Source organism: Triticum urartu, chromosome 7, assembly GCF_003073215.2.
Source record: "Triticum urartu cultivar G1812 chromosome 7, Tu2.1, whole genome shotgun sequence".
Lineage (NCBI taxonomy): Eukaryota > Viridiplantae > Streptophyta > Magnoliopsida > Poales > Poaceae > Triticum > Triticum urartu.
Genome location: NC_053028.1, coordinates 274,899,302 through 274,920,714, shown reverse-complemented (window position 1 = coordinate 274,920,714; position 21,413 = coordinate 274,899,302).

Here is a 21,413-nt window from a genome sequence, read left to right as displayed (position 1 = left end):
GTATGGAGTTCGTATAGGCCCAGGTCATCACTGCTATATATAGCCTTTGTGAGCCGTCGCACTGGATAAGATCATCATTGTAAATCCCTAACATTTGTAACCTCTCCAAATATAGTGAAGTTTCCCTCATAGGCGCCCGTGGTTTCCCCCCTTCTCATTGGAGGAGTTTTCCACGTTAAAATCCTTGTGTTCCTGTGTTGATTTGATCTTCTTTGTTTTTTTGTTTGTCCTATCTCTAACAGGTTCATCAGTTTGTAACGTATCAGTTTACAGTTGTAAGAAATAATGTAAATTTTTTTTTGGGGACGCCGCTAAGCATGAGATTACTGATAATCTGCATCATATCAGACTGGTCGTAGGATGTCGGATTAAAAACAAGATGAAGGTCCGATTTGCTAGTCTATATATATACCCCTACTAATAGAGGAAGGTGACATCCTTGGCCTACAAGCACACATGAGAGCGAGGGAGGTTAAGGAAAAAGGTCGGGGTCTCACAACGATCTCGAAGGTCTAGTCAGCGAGCTCGGGGACGCTCTGTAGCCAGCGAATCAACAAGTGGCCTCCGAAGCCCGTGGACAAGGAAGAAGGTTATGGGTGTTGTCTTGAGGGCATCTCGGCTCGAATCAGTCGCTGAAGACGTAGAGGAAGCCGAGGCAGAGTTGTTGGACAAGCTCGCTGAGCGAAGTGACGATGATGGCTATGCAGGCGATGGCGGCGCAACCATGCCGCTCTTGGGTGCGAGATGGGTAGCAAGGGAGAGGAGGGGAAAGTGAGCGAGAGTGGGAGGGTGATAACCCACAATTTTTTTGTTTTCCATGCAACATTCCCCAACAGTGGTACCAGAGCTAGGTCTATGCAGAGATGATATGCATGAGTATAACACAAAGGAGTTGTGGTCGGTGATGTTCATACTACTTACCACCAACGTCTTATTTTGATTCGGCAGTATTGTGGGATGAAGCGTCCCGAACCAACCTTACATGTCCATGCCCAGGATCCGAGGCTGGCCTGGCGACCTTGTCCCCCGGAGGTTGGGTACCCCTGGGGTATCGCACCGTCAGTAGCCCCCAAGCACATCTAGAGTTGGAGTCCTTGTCTTTGGCAATGAGAACCTAGGCGGGCTCCATCTGTTTTACTGACAGTTTTGGCCTGTCTTCATGAGTCCTACCTTAGAAATACTCAAATTCGCCAGGCGTGTGGCCTCCTGGGCGCCCTCAGCGTATTGTTCCATTAGTGGCATGTCTGTATCAGGTTTGATGTCGAATTGAATGCGTCATCTTTGGACTGCTTGGTAAGGTCTTGAGGGAGTCGTTGAATGAAGAAAGATCTTGTGCCAGTCCCCCTGAAGAAGTCAGAGGTGACATAGTCTGTCAGGCTTGTTGCCCCTTGGAGGCAGTCGAGGACGACCGTGCAAGGCGAGCAGGGTGTCCGACCTCCCATCTTCTTTGTTGTTGGAGACCTCCGGCTTCAAAGGTCTTCGAGCCTGCCGGGCATGTGACCTCCTTGAAGATTTCCGAGATGACATGATGCATCGGGGGATGAGGCCAGCGAGAGTAGGCCAACAGTGACTCTTGCAGCGAAGAAGGTCCGCCGGATGATGAGGCCAACATGTGGAGGTGATACGTCTCCAACATATCTACACTTTGTGATTGTTCCATGATCTTCTTTGATTGAGCAAAATAATGATTCGTCGATGTGAATTTTGTCTATAAAAATAATTTCAATAACAATGCTAATAGGGGAAATTTCAATCCTAGGCCATTTCCTAGAAATTCCTCTAATAATTATGGCAATTCCTATGGTAATTCATATAATAATAATAGTATGCCCTCTGGTCTTAAAATTAATATTAAAGAATTTATTATTTATCAAAATATTTTTAATGCTATGATAGAGGAAAAATTGAATAAAGTTGATGATATGGCTAGGAACATGGATAGAATTGCTCATGATGTGGAAAATCGCAAATCTAAAATTTGCCACCCAAGCTTGATATTAATGAGTCCATTAAAGCTGTCTATGTCTCCATTAATGAAAGTAAAGAGCGAACCGCTAGGTTAAGAGCTAAGCGAGAATTCCTAGAAAAAGTGATTCTGCCCAGTTTTATGGTAATCATGATGAAGATATTAAAATGATTGGTGTCTCACCCATTGAATATTTATTTAGTTGTATAAAACTTGATGAAAAATGGACTGAAGATGAGTCAACTTTAGCTAGAAGGCATCCCAATTTTTCGGAGGGTGATGATCTTAATGATTTTTTTGATAAAAGTGGGTTTGGAGAGGTCAAAACTTTAACTAGTGATGTGACCACTACTTTGGATTTCAAGGATTTTAATTATGACAGTTGTTCTTTAATTGAATGTATTTCCTTATTGAAATCCATGATAATTCTCCCAATGCTTATGAACAAAATAAAGTTTTCACTAAACATATTGTAGAAGCTATGATGAAAGCTTTAGAAGAAAAGTTGGAATTGGGGGTTTCAATACCTAGGAAATTATATGATGAATGGGAAACTGCTATTAAAATAAAGATTAAAAATTATGAGTGCAATGCTTTATGTGATTTGGGTGCTAGCTTTTCCACTATACCAAAATCTTTATGTGATGTGCTAGGCCATAATGATTTGGATGAATGTTCCCTTAATTTGCACTCAGCGGATTCCACTACTAAGAAACCTTTTGGTAGAATAAACAATGTGCTTATTCTTGCAAACAAAAATTATGTGCCCAATGATTTCATTGTGCTTGATACTGATTGCAATTCGTATTGTCCTCTAATACTTGGTAGGCCTTTCCTACATACCATAGGTGTTATTATTGATATGAAAAAAGGTAATATAAGATTCCAATTTCCATTAAAGAAAGGAATGGAACACTTCCCTAGAAAGAGAATTAAGCCACCCTATAAATCTATTATGAGGGCCACCTATGGAATTAATTTGAAGGATGACAACACTTGAAACTATGCATTACGCCTAGCTACACTACAAAAAAATACACTTCCGTGATGATACGTGTTTGTCAGAGTAGGTCACGTTTTCTGTCATGCATGTACATCCATGATGATTTTGTGACTGAATCAAGATAGTCATACCTGTGCTGTCGTAGAAGTGTTCCATGACATTACCAAAATTATCATCACGGAAGTGTCCACTTCCATGACAATAAATCGCGCGTCATAGAATTGCTTTCGTCAAGAGTAACCGACATGTGGCATCGACCGTAATGGGTCGCCGTTAAGCTATCGGGTTCCGGTTTGGATCCGATAACCCGTTCACAGCCCGGACCAATGGGGATTTTCCACGTGTAAAATTCTCAATGGCCAGAGGAACCATGTGTTGGCTCACCATTGGGACAGATGCCACCCACTCATTGGACCAAAGGCGCCTATGATACGTCGACACGTGGCACAGCCCAACAGAGGCCCATTCCTGTGAAATGGCCGGCCTGTTTGACTTGGTTAAAAGGTAGCGGGCCGGCCCACGGAAAGCCTGTTAATGACCTGCTCGCGTATAGCCCATTTACAGCCCACTAACGCACGACCTGTTACGGCCTATCCAAATTAGGCACAGTAGCTTCATCTGGGCCGTCCAATATGATTCCAGCCCATTGTAACTTCTGGCCCATGCATGGACCATGACGTCTTTTGGCCCATATGAGGCCCTTTGTAACTCTTGGCCCATTAAAGACCCATGGTGAAGCTGGCCCGTAATGAACAATGTATCGCTTTATACCCATTAACGACCCATTATTCCATTGGGCCGTTTCCATCCCGTGTTATCTTTCGGCCTTCTCAGGGCCCATTTATTCTTGGGCTCATTTGCATCATTCGGTTACTTACAGCCCGTTACTGGCCTTTTCTGCTTGTGGGCCAAATTCAGCCCGTGGTTATAGTCGGCCCATTTGTGGCCCGTTAATCCGTTGGGCCGTTTTCATAGCATCATCAAATACGGTCGATTAACGACGGCCCGTTATGGTCGGCTCATGAACGGACGATTCCAACTCTAGCCCGTTTACGGCCCATAATACGGTCCGTTATTGGCCCATGTTTGGCCAATCGATCATAAGAATCGTAGAAGGCCCATTGATGTTACGCCCCGTAGAAGGCCCATTGTTTCTACGGCCCGTAGGAGGCCCAGGGTCACTACAGTAAATATGTAGCCCATGTGGCCTAGTTTAAAAAAAATAGGTTATGGCGGCCACCAGCGAACCGTGGAAAAAGAACTACACCGACTACAAGTAAACAAATAAACAAGACAATAAGGAAATAAATAAGCAAGTAACTTACGCTAGGCTATCACGGCTATTACACATATTACATCCACTGGGCATCAAAGTTCACCACTAGTGCAAATATAGGGAATGAAGCAGCATATCACATACACTAGTTATCAAAGTTGGCGACTAGTGTAAATAAACGCCGCAGCAAAACAAGTCCAGAACTGAAACCACTTTAGAAGAGCTCAAGAAACAATATCCTGGGTACCCATAATGCTGGCAAGATGTTTAGCAAGCTTACTAACTTTCTCTTGTTTGGTTCTTAAATCCTCCAACGCTTGTTGTTGCATTAAAAAGCATGCATCTGAATTCTACAGGGACTTCCTCAGTCATTCAGCTTCTTGCTGCAGCACAACCGACTGACGCCTTTCAGCTTGTAGCTGAGACTGAAGAAGCCAAAGTGATTCAGGCAGCAAGTTTGAAGAGCTTGTGCCAGCGGTACTGGCCAGTAACTCAAACACTACATCAACGCAGGACTATGGGGTTGTCTCACTGTCTACAAGATCGTTTTATCACCTTTCTTGGAGACCAACAGGGTTGTCTCACTATCTTGAACCTTATCTGCATTACTTTCTCTACCATTGCATGGGGTGCTCTTCTCCAATATTCTATTCGCATTCTACAAGAGAAACAAGCAGACACATCACAGGTTTAGCATGTAGTATACGAAACTCATTTTGGTAAACTGGTTCAGTAGTAAGGTGGACATGATAACAACATGAAAAAACATATATCTATGTACTATGGTCACTGTATTGTTCATATCTTTCTAGTTTATGTTGCCAAATCAAGATAGAGACACAATTCTAATCATATATTTTGAAGACACACCAGCATAGACAGAATATAAGTGTGAGAAACTACAAAACACTAGCAACACTTGTAATGTGCATCACATGAGAACATAACTGTTTATACAACTGAAACTGAAATCAATATAGAGCAAGAAGTTAGAACAGCAATCTAGATAAAAAAACAGGTTTAAAACATACCCGTTGCGCCATTGGAGTTTCAATTGGATCCTTTAAATTCGAAAGTAGTTGGTATGAGTAAATACAATGATGCAACAACAAAGGAGTATGGACCATAGCTACGGAATCTGACCTGAGAACAGTTACTCTTCTGCTTTAAACATGGAGTTTGGGTTCGCTATGGTGGTCTTTGTGCTTTGGGCACTGTAGTTGCTTTACAAACTGCTCGTGTGGGGGGTACTCTGTGGTGGACATGGTGCTGTGTCAACTAGAAGTGGGTTACAATCCACTGGGTTGGGGTTAGATGGGTTGTAGCTGGTTCTCTGTCCAACAGTGTAAGTGTGCAATCTGGAAGAGTCCCGATTATGTGTGGTGGGGCTAGTTCATGGGCCAGTACAACCATGGTTCTATCTGCATTGACGGGTAGCACCGTCTTTTGTGAAGAACATGTTTTTTCTCCCTTAGATACTGCCATCACCCCCTCCAATTCAAATGGATGATAAACAAGAAAAGAAATTGAATGTACAAACATTGTATGATAGACAAATGTGGTAATTCACATATATGTTTGTCGTGGAATTGTCACGGCAGATGTCCTAGCAAAAGGTCTTAGTCGTGGAGCCATCGCAACTATGTTAGCTTAAAGGGGTTAAACAAGGCAAAGGACACAGGAGTTTATACTGGTTCGGCCCCTTCCTATGAAGGTAAAAGCCTAATCCAGTTGAGGTGGCATTGCTTGGGTTTTGATTACCAGGGAGCGAATATGCTTAACCTAGCTTTCGATCTCTCTTGTTTCGTCTTCTGAACTGCCGCCGGGTCGTCCCTTTATATACACAGGTTGACGCCCAACGGCTCACAGAGTCCCGGCTGACTCATACACAACGTGTCCGGCTCGGTGACTAATTACACATGCGTTATACTACAATTCATACATATATGGCGGTTTACACCTCCGGGCCTTAAGTCGCCTTTGAGTTTTGGGCCTTCGGTAAGCCTGCTTCGTGAACCGCCATCTTCATGGGCTTTGTCATAATAAGCCACCAACGGTATAACCCGGCCCCTCCTGGGCGGGTCATACCCAATATTCATATCCCCAACATTAGGCCCCGGGTTGATTTGAACTTGTTCATATCAATCTTCAACACTTAGAAAATCCTTCTTCATTTGTTCATGAGAGGCCTTGTAAACCGCTGTGACGTCATCTTCTCAGATCATGGTAACCCGCCGTGATGTCACCTGTCATTAATATTACACAAGACCCAAATCTTAATATATCTTCTCTTTTAATAAGCTCTGAAAATCGAGGCGTCTGTGTTGTCGCATATCCATTTTTTGGCCTCCTCGATTCCCACGCATGCCGCTTATCCTTTCGACCATATAAATAGGGCCAGGGATCCCTTTCACTTTCCCCTTGCCTCTTTGTCTCTTTCTTCCTCCTCGCGTCGCTTCAGAGCCCGAGCTCCGCCGCCGTCGACCTTTGCCCCTTCTTTGACGATGGCCGCTGCATCAACTTGAACCGATCAGAGTTCGCCCACGCACCTCCGCTGCTCAACAGCTCTGGTAAGTTCTCCTCTTTCCTTTTCCCATATATCTCATTTAGGGTTTTTACGAGTTCATCGGAGTTCATCTCTGCCCTTCCCTGTATCTTGCGATTTTTGACTCAACTTGGTACCTCTCCTGCGCGGCGGTAGCTGCAGTGCTCATTTTTGCTACTAGGGCACCTCCTTTTGTGTAAAAAATCCAATCTGGATACATGAATTGCTCAAGCACTGCCAATTTAGGTCTAGATATTCTTCTATTATCTGAAGTGTCGTAGAATCAAAATTAAAGCATTGATCTGTGGAATATGTTTTTCCAACACTTAGCAATTTTTCAACTTAGATATGTAGACAACTAATTATGTGGGCGGCTTAACTCATAAACCATAACCCTCCAGGTACCATTAGTCCCCTCTTAATCTGCCAATAGCTTATCTTTGTACCTTCAATGCCATCCTCCGATTTAACATCTATTCATGCTTAATTATCTTCTACTTTTAAGCCGACGGCCTGCTTGACCATATAACCTTAAAACGACATAATCTTCTTTTCAGATCATTGAAAAAATTGCCAAGACATATACCTCTTGCAACTGGGTCCAATCCCAGGTCACTGAAGAAGACCTGGACAATTTTGTTGCAACTGGCACCCTAGCCAAGAAAGAGGATATCCATTGGAGGGTCCCTGGTGAAGAAAACCCTCCTACACCCAAGGACGGAGAAGTGATTGTTTTTACCGACCACCTGAGCCGGGGGTTCAGCCCGCCCGGCTCAAAGTTTTTCCGCGACGTGCTTCATTTCTTTCAACTTCACCCTCAAGATATTGGGCCCAACTCTGTATCCAATACTTGCAATTTCCAAGTCTTCTGTGAAGCCTATCTTCAAGAAGAGCCCACAGTTCAATTGTTCAGAGAATTTTACTATTTAAACCGTCTAACAGAGTTTACTGACGGACCCAGCTTGGAACTCAGCGGGATCTCCATTCAGAAGAGAAAAGAAGTCAACTTTCCCTACACCAAGCCGCCAAGTCACCCCAAAGATTGGAACCAAACTTGGTTTTACTGCAAAGACACCTCTTCATCAGACGAGAATCAAACCGGGTTACCACGACCACCGGCTTAGCAACACATATCCACTTCCCCCAAAAATGAACGCGAAGGAGTGGGCCAAATATGCACCAGCCTTCTCCAAGCTTAGGGCCTTCATTGCTAATGGCCTAACTAGCATTGACCTTGTTCGGTGCTGGGTTTCATGGAGCATCTTGACATTAAGTCGTCGCCCCGGTGTAATGTGTGAATACACCGGTGACTCAAAAGATCCCCAGCGCCACTACGACATTCAATTGACTGACGCAGAAATTACAGAAGCCACCAAGAAATTGCTGAACAAGCCTGCAAAGGAATGCAGTAAAACAGGACTTAGTCATTTCTGTACCTTCAAAAAACCGCCAGCTGTAAGTGTTGCACATCGTCCGTTCCATCATGTTTGCAACAGTTATGCCTACTTATAATATTTTTTGATTTCCATGGGCTGACTCCCCATTTTGGAAGAAGAAACCTCAAGACAAACCGGTCAAGCCGGCTCGTACAAAAACCAAGGTCACCAAAAGACCTGCTAAGAAGAAGAACACTGAGACGGCCGGCTTAAATATTGATGATGACGATGACGATGATGAATCAGAGGTAGTGAGGGAGTCCTGGATTAGGGGGCCTCCAGACAGCCGGACTATGAAGATACAAGATTGAAGACTTCGTCTCGTGTCCGGATGGGACTCTCCTTGGCGTGGAAGGCAAGCTGGGCAATACAGATATGTAGATCTCCTCCCTTGTAACCGACTCTGTGTAACCCTAGCCCCCTCCGGTGTCTATATAAACCGGAGGGTTTAATCCATAGGACAACATACAATCATACCATAGGCTAGCTTCTAGGGTTTAGCCTCTACTATCTCGTGGTAGATCAACTCTTGTAATACTAATATCATCAAGAACAATCAAGCAGGACGCAGGGTATTACCTCCATCAAGAGGGCCCGAACCTGGGTAAATATCGTGTCCCCTGCCTCCTGTTACCATCCGCCTTAGACGCACAGTTCGGGACCCCCTACCCGAGATCTGCCGGTTTTGACACCGACATTGGTGCTTTCATTGAGAGCTCCACTGTGCCGTCACCATAAGGCTCGATGGCCCCTTCGATCATCGGCAACGAAGCGGTCCAGGGTGAGGTTTTCCTCCCCGGAAAGATCCTCTTATTCGGCGGCTTTGCACTGCGGGCCAATTCACTTGGCCATCTGCAGCAGATCGAGAGCTATGCCCCCGGCCATTAGGTCAGGTTCGGAAACCTAAACTACACTACCGACATCCGCGGAGAGTTGATATTCGACGGATTCGAGCCCATGTCAGGTGCGCCGCACCATCACGATGAGCACGACATAACTCTGCCGCCGGACAGTGTTCAGGAGATCGCATCTGCAACTACTCCGACCTTCAATCTGGAGCAAATTGAGCCATCCGAGGATGGAGGGATAGACCCCGCCATGGAGGCTGCACTCTCAGTGGCAATGGAGCCAGATACTGATTTCACCCCTTACGAGAGCCGTGTTGCCAAAGCACTGGATTTGTCTCCAGCCACGGACTCCGAGCCGCCTACATCCATGCCTATCGAATTCGATTGGGCGCCGATCATGGAGTTCACCTCTGCGGATATCTTTCAGCACTCACCTTTCAGCGATGTGCTAAATTCATTAAGGTCTCTCTCCTTGTCAGGAGAACCTTGGCCAAACTATGTCCGGCTAGAATGGGATGCGGACGACAAAGAAATTCGCTGCCCACCCACCACCCACTTAGTAGCCACTGTCGACGATTTAACCGACATGCTCGACTTCGACTCCGAAGGCATCGACGGTTTGGACGACGATGCAAGAGACGAACAGGAACCACCGCCCATAGGGCGCTGGACCGCCACCTCATCATATGATATATACATGGTGGACACCCCCAAAGAAAGCAATGGCGACGAGACAGCGGAGGATGACCCCTCTAAGAAGCAAACCAAGCGCCGACGTCAGCGGCGCCGCTCTAAGTCCCGCCACAGCAAAAGTAGCGATACCGGCACATGAGACAATAACACTCCGGAAGTGCCGAAGACAACCACAATCCCCTCCAGCACGATGTAGAGCGGGAGGGTGAACAAGATAGCCCTCCAGAGAAGGCAGCAGATGGAGAATCAGAGGAGGACAATTGCATGCCTCTCTCCGAAGACGAGGTGAGCCTCGGCGACGAAGAATTCATCGTGCCTGAGGATCCCGTCGAGCAGGAGTGCTTCAAGCGCCGCCTTATGGCCACATCAAATAGCCTAAAGAAAAAGCAACAACAGCTTCAAGCTGATCAAGACTTGCTAGCAGATAGATGGATCGAAGTCCTTGCGGCCGAGGAATACGAACTCGAGCGCCCCTCCAAGAGTTACCCAAAGCGCAGGTTGCTACCTCACCTCGAGGAGGAAGAATTGAAACCCACATCACCAGTGTACGATGCGGCTGACCGGCCACCTCGTGGCCGAGCTAGAGAGGCGTTTCAGCCTGAAGTTCAGCCTGCACCCCGCCGCCACTCAAACAAAAATACCAAGGCCCGGGGCAACACACGGGACCTGCGAGACGTATTGGACAGCAGGGCAAAACATGCAAGGTCGATATACGTGTCACGGGGGCGCGCGCCAACGCGGGACGATGACCGTCGCGCCGGATACACTAAAGGTAAATCCGGCCGGGCCGAATACAGCAGACAAGACTCATATGAACTGCATTGTGATATAGCCCGGCACAGAGGCGCCGCACACCCCTATGCTTCACTGATGAAGTTATGGATCACGAATTCCCGGAGGGTTTCAAACCCGTAAATATCGAATCGTATGATGGTACAACAGATCCCGCTGTATGGATTGAGTATTTCCTCCTTCACATCCACATGGCTCGCGGAGATGATGTACATGCCATCAAGTACCTCCCACTAAAACTCAAAGGACCAGCTCGACATTGGCTGAATAGCTTGACATCATATAACTCAGCAGCGAGGGGTATCGGCCAGGCAATTCTGGACATGGTTCCTAACTAAGAAAAACCAAATTGTCGACTGTCTGGATGCAGAGGCCTTAGCGGAATTCAAGCATAACATCCGTGACGAGTGGCTCGCCCGGCACCTCAGCCAGGAGAAGCCGAAATCTATGGCAGCCCTCACGACACTCATGACCCACTTTTGCGCGGGGGAAGATAGCTGGCTGGCTCGCAGCAACAACACATCAAGGAATCCGGGCACTTCGGATACCAAAGATGCCAACGGCAGACCACGTCGTAACAGACAAAAGCGCCGCAACAACGGCGATAACACTGATGATATGGCAGTCAATGCCGGATTCAGAGGCTCTAGATTGTGTCAGCAAAAAAACCCATTCAAAAGAAGTACTCCGGGCCCGTCCAGTTTGGACCGCATACTCGATCGCTCGTGTCAAATCCACGGCACCCCCAATAAGCCAGCCAATCACACCAACAGAGAATGCTGTGTGTTCAAGCAGGCCGGCAAGTTGAATGCTGAAAACAAGGACAAGGGGTTGCATAGTGATGACGAGGAGGAGCCCCGACCGCCGAACACTGGAGGACAGAAGAGGTTCCCCCCACAAGCGAAGACGGTGAACATGATATACGCAAACCACATTCCTAAGAGGGAATGGAAGCATGCACTAAGGGACGTCTGTGCGATAGAGCCCGTCGCCCCAAAGTTCAACCCATGGTCCTCTTGTCCGATCACTTTTGATCGCAGGGACCACCCCGCTAGTATCCGTCATGGCAGATCCGCCGCATTGGTCCTAGACCCCATCATCGACGGATTTCACCTCACTCGAGTCCTTATGGACGGCGGCAGCAGCCTGAACCTGCTCTATCAGGATACAGTGCGCAAAATGGGTATAGATCCCTCGAGGATCAAACCCACCAAAACCAACTTTAAGGGCATCATCCTAGGTGTAGAGGCCCATTGCACGGGCTCAATCATAGTGGAAGTGGTCTTTGGATCTCCGGACAACTTCTGAAGCGAGGAGTTAATCTTCGATATCGTCCCATTACGCAGTGGCTATCACGCACTGCTCGGGCGAACTGCATTTGCAAAGTTCAATGCGGTACCACATTACGCATACCTCAAGATCAAGATGCCAGGGCCTAGGGGGGTCATAACAGTCAATGGAAACATAGAACGCTCACTCCGCACGGAAGAGCACACTGCGGCCCTCACAGCAGAAGCACAAAGCAGCCTTTTAAGGCAAATCGCCAATTCGACGGTACAGCCCCCGGACACCGTCAAGCGAGTCCGGAGTAACCAGCAACATGATCGCCTGGCACGTTCAGAGCTCGCCTAGCAACTCGGCCCCCGTCCTAGTCCCATTCAAGCGACGAAATCCGTGCCACGCGTACATAATTACGCACTGAAAATACCATGGGCATAGGCGGAGGCACGATCAAGGCACGTCCCGCAACGCGGCTTAACCGCCCTAGGGGCTGTATACCTTTATCATTTTTCTCTTTCAGGACCTAACTCTCTGGAAGACCTTTCCGGCAGTACGATTGCCGGACACATTACGGGAAGCAACAAACAAGGAGGCAAGAAGCTAAGACGTACACGGGAACCCCCAGGTGGTCTCTAATGATAATCAATATACCTGCTTTCTACTATCCATACGCAGCTTGCCCTTGGATAGGACATGTCAAATAGTCCTATTTTCTGCTTATTGCACTACCTGTATCAGTACACTTTGACGTATTATTTAAATAACAATGCATATCATTAGTCTATTGTTGCATTATTCATCCCTTTTTTTCTCCTATATGTCCATCTACGACAACTTACACCCGTACATTATGGTATGGCCAGTACGCTAGGGGCTTTCGTTTACCCCATAATACGACGTGAGAAGTCCAAACACTTTCGACAGTGCGGCACCCCGAACTTATAGCATTATATGCATCAGCTCCGAATCATGTCTTGGGTCAATAGTTGGGTTTGCCCGGCTCCCATGCTTTGGTACCTTACGTTCCGCTATATCGGCTAAGGTAGCACTGGGAGAACTACTGCGATTGTGTCCCGGTTCTTCCGGATGAGCACCTCAGTAGAGAAAGCCGAAAATTGTCTGTCATGATAAGGCGAGAGCTGGTCGCTGTTCGAGAGGTCTCAAGTCCTTAAAGACTTTTTCCGCTTCGGGCGAGGAGTCGGCCTTGCCCGACTTAGGCGTATATAGCGCCCCAAATTTGGCCTTTCGAATACTAGGGGCTTCGCCAAAATTTAAAATTGTAGACTTCTATGGCTAAGTGAGAGTGATAAAGCCTTATAGTCCGATTGCCTAGTTCGTTGTGCTGAACACCTCCCTCGAAGGACCCAAAATTGGGATAAAGAGTGCTCAGGTTTATCCCGAACACCCTAGTACTAGTTACATGGGGACAGAAGCCGATGACTGGCCAACTCTCAGATTTTATGAACGGCCGCACAGAAGGTAATATTTTAAATTCAAAAAGTGTTGCATAGCGCAAATGAACCTGTTTCAAATAAACAGGATCACATAAGCATGTTCATTCAAAAATTACATCCCTGGTACATTCATCCGCCACAAGGCGGGAACCCTTCAGGACACTTTCATAATACATTTCGGGGTTGCGATGCTCCTTGCCCTCCGGCGGCCCCTCCTTCACCAGCTTCACGGCGTCCAGCTTCGCCCAGTGCACCTTCGCCCGGGCAAAAGCCCTGCGCGCACCCTCGATGCAGACGGACCGCTTTATGAGTTCAAGCCGTGGGCAGGCATCCACAAGCTGCCTCACCAGACCAAAGTAGCTGCCGGGCAGGGGCTCGCCAGGCCACATCCGGACTATAAGACCCTTCATGGCCTGTTCGGCCACCTTGTGAAGCTCGACCAATTGCTTTAGCTGGTCGCTCAAGGGCATTGGGTGTTCGGTCCCAATATACTGAGACTAGAACAACTTTTCCGTCGAGCTCCCCTCCTCAGCTCGGTAAAACTCCGCGGCATCCAGTACACTGCGGGGAAGATCTGCGAACGCTCCTGGAGAGCTCCGAAATCGGGTAAGTAAAAGGAAAGTTTCCTTCACATGCTTGCTTTGCATAATGAATGCCTTACCCGCTGCTATCTTCTTCACCGCATCAATCTCCTGGAGGGCCTTGTGGGCTTCAGCCTTGGTGCTCCGGGCGCTTTCGAGCGCCTTTGCAAGCTCGGACTCTCGCGTCTTAGAGTCAAGCTCTAAGGACTCGTGTTTCTTGGAGAGAGCCTCGAGCTCTTGCTGCACCTCGCCTACTCGGGCTTCTTGCTTTTCCCACTCAAGGCGCTCCTTGGCCGCTTTGTCTTTGGCCTCGGACAGCGCCTTCTTCAGGGCCGCCACCTCGGTCGTGGCCCCTAGAAAATTCATGATGATCCTATTACTTTACAACCGAACTTCTTTTTAAAAGCGTAGACAAGGTATTGCTTAACTTTGCTCTCCTCGAGCTACTTCTTGGTAAGGCCGAGCTCATTCTTGGACCGCTCCAGGTCCTGCTTTAGTGCAGAGACCTCCGCAGTACGTGCGGCAGCGGCCAGCAGTGAAGCCTGCACATACACATAGACATATTTTGATTAGACTTCCGAGTCATCATTTGATCCTCTATTCGGCCTTTCTTCTCGAACATCGAACAAAGCATCAGGGGCTACTATCTATGCGGTAATATTTTCTTATATTTTGATTGCTCACCTCAAAGCCTGTTAGGAGGCTGGCGCAAGCTTCGGTCAGTCCGTTTTTGGTGGACTGAACTTTCTTGATCACCGCACTCATGATAGTGCAGTGCTCTTTGTCGATGGAAGCACCGCGAAGCGCTTCCAGCAAGTTGTCCGGTGCCTCTGGATAGATAGAGGACACCGGCACGGGTGGCTTGCCCCCTTAATGGGGGGTCGTCTGCCGTAGTCTGGAACCATCGAAGGTTCCGGCGCAGTGTTCGGCTGGGGCCGAACTTGGAGCCCGTGGGAGTTTTGCTCCCTTTGCGCCCAGGGTACGGGAGGTTGCCTCGAGGCGCCCCCAGGACCACCTCCCCTCGGCTCGGTGCCTTTCGAGACAACACCTCGACGTTGTCCATTGGGTGAGGGGTGGAGGCGGTCGGAAGAGAACCGCTATTCATATCCGACGAGTCCAACGAATCGCTCGACGAAGATACATCGAGATGAGCTCGGGACGGACTGCATAATCATGTTCGGCACGAGGATAAGCAGTGCAATAAAATATAACCATGAATTACTATGGTGTCCAGATACTTACGACTTCGCCAGGGGCTTGACCCTGGGTAGCCACTCGTCGCCGCTGTAGGCGGCCATCGTGGAGCAGTCAGGAGGGAGGGTCCTTCCCTTCTTGGACCCTTCGGCCTCCCTGGTTGGGGCGGCCTTCCTTTTATTGTCTCCTTGGTTGGGGGGAGAACTTTTCTCTTCCTCCTCCTTGTTTTCATGGGAGGAGTGCGTGTCGGAGTCATCGGACGACGAGTCTGATACAACCTTGCGCCGGAGACCCTTTCGGGTCCCCGTGGCCTTCTTCTTGGTCTTCTTCTCCGACACCTCATAAGGTGCCGGAGCCAGCATCTCTGTTAGGAGAGTATCTGCAGGATCTTCAGGCAGGGGGGCTGGGCAATCGAGCTGCTCCACTGTCTTTATCCAGCCCTGTTAAATGGCATGAGAGCTTAGATCCCGCACATCATTTAACTGGGGCAAATAAATACCCTGTGATATACAAAAACTTACCGGATTGGCATGGCGCTTTGCGCTGAGTCTGCGGTCCTTGGTGAGGGAAGGAGGTACCTCGGTGCCCTTGAACAGCACCCTCTAGACGTCCTTGTGTGTCGTGTCGTAGAGCTCTCGCAGCGTCTGGTGCTTGGCCGGGTCGAACTCCCACAAATTGAATGCCCGTCGTTGACACGGGAGAATCTGGCAGAAGAGCATGACCTGGACCATGTTGACGAGCTTGATTTTCTTGCTCATCATGTTCTTGATGCAGGTCTGGAGTACGGTCAGCTCTACCGAGGAACCCCAGGACAGGCCCTTCTCTTTCCAGGAAGTGAGCCGCGTGGGGATTCCAGATCGGAATTTGGGGGCCACCACCCAGTTGGTGTCGCGCGGCTCGGTGATGTAGAACCACCCCGATTGCCACACCTTTATGGTCTCCACGTAGGAGCCTTCGATCCAGGTGATGTTAGGCATTCTGCCCACCATGGCGCCTCCGCACTCTGCTTGCTGGCCGACCACCACCTTCGGTTTAACATTGAAGGTCTTCAACCACAAGCCGAAGTGGGGCCTGATGCGGAGCAAGGCCTTGCACATGACGATAAACGCCGAGATGTTGAGGATGAAATTGGGGGCCAGATCATGAAAATCCAGCCCGTAGTAGAACATGAGGCCGTGGACAAACGGGTGGAGGGGAAATCCCAGTCCGCGGATGAAGTGGGTAAGAAAAACTACCCTCTCATGGGTTTCGGGCATAGGGATGAGATGCCCTGCATTTGGCAGCCGGTGCGCGATATCCGTGGCCAGATATATGGCTTCCCGTAACTTTGTGATGTTCTCCTCCGTGACGGAGGAGACCATCCACTTGCCTCCCGCTCCGTACATGCTTGGAGTGGTTTGAGAAGAAACACGCGAACTTGGGCGCTGGAGCTCGAGTGTGCGAGAATGGGTAAGGAAGGAGGGAGAAGGCGTGGGTAAAAAGGGTGAATCCTTGTCCCTTTATAGGGGCAGAAGAGGCGATGCACCTCCCCACTTGCCTGTAAAATCGCTTATTCCCCAAACGCCGTAATTGGTGGCGCGGTTGGGTTGCCCATGTCTGTATTGATGAGAATCCCATAATAAGGGGGACACGATCTCTGCTTTGACAAGACGTGACAAGAAAACCGCCTCGCGATATGTGCGGTGCTGGTTGAGAAAAGTGGTTCGAATAATGACCGGGCCATGACATGATGTCATGCTGTCAAAACGTGTCAGCAGATTAGATTTGTGGAAATATTATTCTCTCTACGGTGGTATGTGGAACTTGTTTTGCAGAACCGGACACTATCCTTGTGTTCAAAATCTTCTATGGAGTATTCGGAGGAGGAGCCCGCCTTGCAATGCCGAAGATAAATCTGCGCACCGGACTCATCGTCATTGAAGCCTGGTTCAGGGGCTACTGAGGGAGTCCTGGATTAGGGGGTCTTCGGACAGCCGGACTATATCCTTTGGCCAGACTGTTGGACTATGAAGATACAAGATTGAAGACTTCGTCTCATGTCCGGATGGGACTCTCCTTGGCATGGAAGGCAAGCTGGGCAATATAGATATGTAGATCTCCTCCCTTGTAACCGACTCTGTGTAACCCTAGCCCCCTCCGGTGTCTATATAAACCGGAGGGTTTAGTCCGTAGGACAACATACAATCATACCATAGGCTAGCTTCTAGGGTTTAGCCTCTACGATCTCGTGGTAGATCAACTCTTGTAATACTCATATCATCAAGAACAATCAAGCAGGACGTAGGGTATTACCTCCATCAAGAGGGCCCGAACCTGTGTAAACATCGTGTCCCCTGCCTCCTGTTACCATCTGCCTTAGACGCACAATTCGGGACCCCCTACCCGAGATCCGCCGGTTTTGACACCGACGGGTAGAACTTGATTCACTTGGCTCATTTTTTATACATCTCATTGACAACGATTGTTATCAGGACGATGCAGAAGCCAGCCATGCAGGCGACGCAGAGGTAATTATTCTTTCCTCCGACTCAGAACCTCTGCCAACACAGAAAACCAAACAAGCAAGCCGGAAAGTAAGCTTTTCTCACCCTCTAGCTCACTTGGATCCCAACTTTCTTTTGAAGAAACAGCAACACAAAGCTCGCTGCACCACCCGGCATACTGGTGGTGTAATTACTTCCTCTGGCTTACTAATTACGCTGTTTCGCAAATGCCGCCCAGAGGTCTTACATATTTCTGATATACTTTATCCCAAGGCGGGTTATTTCCGACAACCTCTTAACCCGTCTGATTCAAACTATCAGGGGACTTCTCATTCCTCCTATGGCAAGTCAACGGGAACTCAAATTCCGGCTTTCAAGACTGTACCTGGGTAAGGGTATACTTAATCCTTCAAATTTTATGCTCGATCATTATACTGACCTCTTTATACTTCCTATTTTCACGGGCCAAGCCAAACCCAGCAAGAAAGCAAAGCCGAATAAGCCGGTTGATGATGCCAATCCATCTGAACCAGAGAAACAACAACCAGAATCTTCTCATCCAACTGTAGAAGCCGCCATTGATGACCCACCACCAGAAGAGCATGAAGCCTCCAAAGACCATATGGATGTTGAAATGGTGATTTCTAAGCCGCCGAGCCCAGCTAAACCCATTGAAGAAAAAGCTGATGATGTTGTGGTTACTGGGTTTGGTTACACAGCACCGGGTAACCCCACTGTCTTATCAAAACACAGCACCAAGGAAGAAATTTCTACTGAAGATAAAGGCAAGTGGAAGGTATATTTGGATAGCTACGCCCATTTCAGTGCCCAAGACCTCCACTCTGGTTACTTGAACCGCCTGTATACCAGCCGCGACTTTGAAGCTGGCTTAGTAAACCTGATGAAGGAGCGCTATGAGGTAAACACTGCCACTCTTTTATATATGAATATACTTCCCTTAGCCGCCATGTTTATTGGACATGATAGAATAGAATGTACTGTAAAACTTCAATATTTGCATAGATCGAATCCAATAGCCCCCAAGGGCCGGCTTATACTTTCAATATGAACTGGGACTTATAATATCAGTACTTAAAATTTGCGTGTGTAGCCCCCAAGGGCTGGCTTAATAAATATATTAAGCCGGGACTTTAAGTAACAAGAATCAATATTGCATCCGTAGCCCCCAAGGGCCGGCTTACTCAGTTATGAATAAGTCGGGACTAACCGTCCTATTTAAAATCAACCACTCTAATCTGTAGTCTTTATAAACTGGATTACCTCATTTGTTTGGGTCATAAATTTGTCTTGGAACAAAGCAATAGGCATTAGCCCCCAAGTGCCAAGGATAATACTTGTATTGTGCTTGGGACTTTGGAAAAATTTGTGTTCAAAAAGAGCAATATGCATTAGCCCCCAAGTGCCAAGAGTAATACTTGTATTGTGCTTGGAACTTTCAAAGAGTAATCATGATTGTAATCTTGTCTATGTGTGCTTATGTCACATGCTGAACTGACTGAGAAGGACTCACAGCTCAATGATCTGAAGGCCAACATAAAGACTCAACAATCTGAAACATCCAAGGCCCAATCAGAATTGAGGACTTCTTTGGAAAACATTGAGAAGCTCAAGCAGACTTTCAGTGCTGACAAAGATAGCTGGGAAACTGAAAAGGTGGCTCTATTGGAAAGACTAGAAGAAGCTGAAGCCGCTCTTAAGTCGGTGACTGATGAACTGTCCGGCTTAAGGCAGCAAATCAACAACATGTCACTAGCTATCTTCGGTAAGTATTAACCCTGATTCCATTTATCCCATTGAATCTGCTATAAACTGTGCTGGCTAATTAATAAATGAATTGATACAGGCTCTCGAAGCATCAATTTGGGCTCAGACATGCTCGTTTGGTTGAAAGCTATCTACACTTTGGTAGAACAATTATATACTGGTGCTCAACGGACCATTGCTGCTACTCTGCACAAAAACGGTCACCTACTCTTATCAAGGAGACATTGGAAATGTTGTCAGTAGTGCCCGAGAGGATTGAAGAGCTGAAAAGAGCCTCTGCCAGTGATGGTGCTTTAACTGTCCTAAGCCGGGCTAAAGTATGGCAAGCAGATCTTGACCCGGAGGATCTGGCCAACGGTTGCCCAAGTGTAAAAGAAGATGGGACGCCCTTCAGTGCAGATGATTTTGCAGATATAGTAAGATCAATGCGTCCATTGGCAACCCCGCTGGTGAAGAGACCAAGCTATCACAGTATCAGGCGGCTTATGATGCTGATAATAAGAAGGTGAAGGCGCCGATTCATCAGGAGACAAATCTCATCCCGCCAATTCGTAAGCATACCTTCGCTCCCGACGTTAATCCATCAAACCTTATTGATGACGAGGCTGTGTTTAGAGCGTTGACCGGTATCGACTGGGCTACGCCTGACTTCCAGCTGATGGATAAGCAAGGAGCTGAAGATGAAGAAGAAGCACAGGATGACCCGGAGGCTTCAACCCGCCAACAGTCATGAGCCGACTTATCAAGAAAAATACTTTGTCATGTTGACATCTTAAAACACATATTCTTATTGGGCCATCAGATGCCTTGTAATAGGCTATTTAAACTTTGATCTGCCATGCCATCGTCCATGTTTTATTTTGTATGATACTGCTGATCCGGTAGCTGAAGATACACAACTTTTGTTTATGATATCCTCATATAGACCAGTTGGTTTATCCCCTTGTCCTGCATGCAAGCAAATCACAAGGGTCCTGGCGGTTTACCGTGGGGCGGTTCACGATGCCCAGTATAGATCCACTTGTGACCATAAAAGTCCATAACCAGGGCAAGGGGTAACATCCCAAATATGAGACATAGTCAGGGCTTCTTGGCCTGACCTGTAAAAACTATATGGTAAGAAAAAGGGGGCAACATAAATCCAAGATGAATATAAAATCCAGAAAAAACGAGGCTTTCATAGGCCACCGAGCCAAAATTTTCTTCTTCAATGAAACTAGCATGATAGCCACTGGAGTATCCATGCTTTCTGTGAGCCGGCTCTCACATGACCCAATCGGCATTTTAACCTAGATAAATTCAGGGTCTTTAAAAGATTGACTTATCAAGAGTATGCGGGGTTGGAGTAGCATCGTGCAAACAGGCCTGTTTAACCAAGTTTCAAGGAAGGCGGCTTAACAGCCTGAGCTTATCCTTGCTTTTCGTAAGCCGGCTCTCTCATTACCCAATCAATGTTTTAACCTTGACAAGTTCAGGATCTCATTTAAGAGATTGACTTGTTAAGAACAGGGCGGGTCATCCAGGATTACCTGGTCGAGGAGCATCTTGCATACATGCCGGATAACCCGGATTTTTGGTGAATACACCTGGAGTCCAGGCCAATCAAAAAGGGTGAATATAGCTATGTTCATTGAACAGGAAGCCCCAAAGTGATATGTTTCTGAGCTGTGCTCAATGGGTACCTATGTTTGAGCTGTGTTGTGCATAAAACTCTCTTTGGTCCCTGTAACTTGGGCATCAAGCCTCGTAAGTGATCGTATAAAATGACAATAAAGACTCGGTTTCGAAGAAACGAAATGACAGAGGCCCTGAATTACCAGGGATGCCGGCTTTATTATTTTCACTATAATATATACATCGTCAAAATATGTACATCACAAGAGCTGGTGGCTCAAGTATAGTAAGGCCGAAGATGAGCGATATTCCACGGCCGACGAGTCTCCTCCTCCGATGTGCGTGAGTCCTTGTGGCCTCGAACATCGATAAGATAGTATGACCCATTATTCAGATTCTTGATGACCACACGGCCCTTCCCAAGGTGGGGATAGTTTATGCATATTAGTCTGATCCTGGATA